Source organism: Phoenix dactylifera, chromosome 3, assembly GCF_009389715.1.
Source record: "Phoenix dactylifera cultivar Barhee BC4 chromosome 3, palm_55x_up_171113_PBpolish2nd_filt_p, whole genome shotgun sequence".
Taxonomy (NCBI): Eukaryota; Viridiplantae; Streptophyta; class Magnoliopsida; order Arecales; family Arecaceae; genus Phoenix; species Phoenix dactylifera.
Window position 1 is genome coordinate 19,335,749 of NC_052394.1, and position 4,697 is coordinate 19,340,445.

The window sequence follows — 4,697 nt, forward strand, 5'->3', positions numbered from 1 at the left end:
TTTAAAAAAAAAGCACCAGAATATAGAATGGCTACAAGCTCCAAATTTCAAAAAAACTTGAGAAAATTACTTATTGAAACAAGTAACAATCGATTTTCTACCACCAATTTTCATACCACGTCTGATACTTCCTTTGTAGCATAATATAATACAATCTGCTAGAAGGATATCTGCTCAAATATCTTACAGTTGATCGAAAGACTTGCATTTTGAGATGCATGCTTTAAAGGAATCACATCTTTTGTCAGAAATTAAGAAATGTGACCTACAAAATTGGCCAGCTATGAAGGCACTAAAGGAATAGCACCTTCCTGCATTGTTCATCAAGCAAGAGAGAATTTATGGGTACAGCATTATGTAAAATGGCAATGACGGTAAGGATTGATGATCTGCTCGCTTGATGCTGCATTGGCAATGGATGATGTGCATGGGCCAGCAGATGTCATGAATGGCAGTCCCTTGTATATATTTTGCTACATCTGTCATTGGTATGTAGATGCTGAATCCACCATTATAACAAAAAACAAAAATCTAGGTGCACACATGCAATCCTCATACCGAGTCACATGTGGCCAACGAGTTTTAGCATTCATGCTCGATCCTTTCTGATGCTGAAAAGAACAATAACATAAAGAAAATAGCTGAAATGGATATTCCTGAAAGAAGGTTGGACAAAAACATCAGCATGCCATCAGAAAAAAGACAGGAAATGTATCACAGAACGGTCTCGGTATTTGAGCCCAAGCCCCACAAAAGACGAGCAAAATACCAGCACAAGGGATAGAATGGAAACTGTACATGTTGGAGTTAACTTGGAATTACCAATAAATCCAAGAAATCAACCAGTTCTTTAAGTAGCTAGTAGTCTGGCATATGGGTAAAAAGTTCAAATCCATGCCAATTCATACACAAAAACATGCATCATCACCCAAGTTGTGATGATTTTTCTTTTAAAAAATGGGAAGATTTTGTCTCACAAGTAAATATAGATAGCACTGAAGGAAAATGATTTGTGATTTCAGTCTCAAGAGTTTATTATCAAACGTGGCTTTCCAAGCCTAGCAGTTCATCTGGGTTATAAAACTTTGCAAGACAACCAACTACCTGGCGCAAGTTGCCTTCTCCCAGGTCTATCTCCTCAACCAATAAACTATAGAATGGACTAAAAGCTATGAAGTTCTTCTAAAAATTTAAGGTAGATGCCTTGAAAGAAACAGAACTACCTGTCAGCAGATGGATGCTTCCATGCCTTGCAAATAACACCGACATGTATATTAAGAATAGTAATGCTGCATTCTGCTTCCTTCTCTGCAGACTCTTTTTCTAAAGCTTTTTTTTTTCTCATTGGTTTTATTACTTTTTGTTGATGACTCAGTAGCTTTACCATTCTTGAAATTTTCAATTAACCAACTAATGATGTCGCCAACCGAACAGAAACAATTGTAAAAATGAAAAGAAGGTTATGACAAAGGCAGATAAGCAAAACAATGTAGAAATAGCAAAAGATATCGCATTATGTGATCTTTGGAGATGACTTTGCATTTCTGTTTTATAAGCTTTTATATGCTTAACACCGGTAGCAATAGCACAACATTATCAACAAGGAAAGATATGGAGGCATTACACGGTAACAAAATTGTGTCATGAGCACACCTGAACCAAATGGCCCATGAGCACATAGTAGCTGATGGACAGCACTCCATTAAGGTAAATAAGCTAAACAAAAGGCATATCGGCATTATTTAGGGCACAGATTACCTCAGCAGCACCTTTCTTTAGATCAATATTTCCTCCAGGCTTGTCTGCATTCTTAGGACCCTGAGTAACTTCTTTTCAAGTCAGATCAGCATCAGTCCTATCTGCTTTCTTTGAGCACTGCTAAGTGAACCAAATAAAAAAGTCATAATCATTCTCCGCTGTTCAAAATGCATGGGCAGCATGTTAGATGTATGCCCTAGAAGCCAATTTGGCTGACATATTGTTGATTCTAGGGACATAATTTTGTACTTGACTATTTATTATTGAATAAATAAAAGGCATCCTTTCATTCATATTGTTTATGTGTCTATGAATCGTCCAAGAAATTAATAAGATGATGATACATATTCTCAAGAGTTGAGAATTTGAGCCATGTATCATTGGTGATTAATTTCTAAATGCTCCTGATCAATGGATCATCACGAGGACGGTGATCGATCCGATCAGTGCACAGATCACTCTCCTTCTGGATGGACGAGACTTGAGTCCACAGTGTAGGGACACTGAAGTGATAGTGCAGGTGCTTGTTAGAGAACAAGGGTACTGAGCGTGACCAAGACAAGAAGTCACTTGGATGTCTATCCACTCGTCAGTGACTTGCTTGATGTTGCAGTAGTGTGACTGGTCCTTTGACCTGCGGTGCTTCGGCTACTCACAGTGAGGTTATTGTAGTTTGACTACACACATACATGGTCTCTAGCCATATGGGTCCATGCAGTGTAGATTGGCTGCAGTAGGTTCACTGTAGGAGTAGGGTATGCACCTATAAGGAATCTATCGACCTTGATAGAAGAGGAGTGATCCTATGTGATTTGTTAGACTGAGTTCTAAGACCTTGGCCAGGGCAGTAATATAAAGTGAAAAAAGAGTTTTCCATTAGCGAACTCAAGTCGAATAAATCTTGACATATGACAGACGATGGGGTTTGACGAGTTGTCCATGACCTCCGTCCTGTAGGGATCCACGATAGTAGGATTGTATCACATGTTAACTGCACCTAGAGGTTCATCATTCCATTCTGCTGGGTGGCCACTACATGCTGCTAGGTGTCACTGGTGGATGGTGGGACTCATAAGGATTATCTTGATGATCGATAAACCCTAATGAGTTGAGTTGGAATCGTTCCAACCCATTGAAAGGAGTTTTCAATGATATTGAGATAAAGATCACAATATATCTCACTACCAGTCAGAATAGAACCTATGGGGTCATACACACTAGAAGTATTGACCGATCCGATGGTTGAAATCGTGATTAGGAATCACAAGAAATCAATTTGATTGATAAGAAGTTGAAGAAGAAAAGGGAATTAATTAATTAGACTTGAAACAAGAATCCTACTTCGGGTAGGATACCTAGAGTTCTAATTGGATTAGGACTGGGAATCCTAGTTGGAGTAGGACTGGGATTCCTACTTGGAATAGGATTCCTCAATCCTAATGAGATTAGGAGTTTTTGAATCAAAATTGGATTCCTACTTGGAGTAGGATTCCTAGAAATCCTAATTGGATTAGGACTACGGATTCAAATAGAGTCCTAATTGGATTAGGACTAAAATTAAACAAATCCTAATTGGATTAGGATTCCTTAAGTCTAAATTAATTAATAATCTAATGAATCAACATGACTCCTAATTGGATTAGGATTGAAGAGTTCAATTGAGTCATGGTTCATTCAAGTCCTAATTGGATTAGGACTAGCGTAGATTGAACCCAATATGGTCAATCCTAATTAGATTAGGACTTAACCATAAGAGAGGCACCCAATCCTCTTTGGAAGAGGATTAGGGCATCACAAGAAGGAGGGATCACGCCCCTCCTCCTCTCCTTGTGTGCGGCATGAAGAGAGGGGCCGGCGCCCCCCTTCCCTCTTAGGCAATATGTCTAGGGCTCCTAGATTGTAGGAGCCCTAGATGGCTTTATAAGGAGGCATGAGGCCGGCGCCCTAGGAAGGTGAGCTCTCTTCCTCCTCTTGCTGCCGCCACCAGCCCCTCTCCTCTCTTGGTTCAGCCGCAAGCAAAGGGAGAGCAAAGTCCAAGCGTTGGCGTCATCCTCTTCCTCCAATCCTTCTTCCAACGCAAGGAAAAGAAAGAAGGCTGCAGAAGCTGTGTTCTTCTTCCTTGAGTTCCTTCTTCCTCTTCCTCCTCTCAAGCACAATCAAGGGTTGATTGAAAGAGAGGAGATCAGCCATCAAAAGTAGTCTTTGCAAGGGAGCTAGCACCCCGGGAAGACAAGAAAGCTTTGATCGGTCCTCTGCTTCGTGTGGATACCCGTAGAGGCCGGACGTTTGAACGGCTTCAAGCGAACCCTCTTCCAAAACCACGAATTCAGATTTGCGGTAATCATCTACCCGCGCAAGATGAAGATTTGATCTTCCTAATAGTTTTAAAAGTTTTAATTCTTACCTAATTACGAAAGGTCTCGAAACAACGTTCATGCGATGAACGTCGAACCCGTGCATGCCGATTCCGCTGCCATCTGAAACTTTTTGAAATATCAGCGGCATGGGCGGGTTCCCAACAGTGGTATCAGAGCCTAGGCTTCGTAGATTAAGGTAAGAATTAAATATCTAAAGGCATAATAGATCTGAAAATTGAATGATCATGCATGCTGAAAAATTCTGCATGCAGATTTTTCAGGGGTGCTGATTTTTTGCATGCTGATTTTTATGTGATAAAAAGATGATTCTAAATGCATTGTTAATGGGATTACAAAGTTTAGAATCATGATTAGCATGATCAGCGACCTATGTCATGATACAATCAGTTAGTTTTCAGATCTGAAAATTATAATTGTTGCATACGGTGATGATCATAGGATTCAAACCCTTTTGGTATCAAATGTAATGACCTGCGATGTGATCTGCGATGTCATGTAATTTTTCAGATGCTTGCATGCATCTTGTTTGATGTTTTGAGAGGCCTGCGTGCCTCCTAAAAG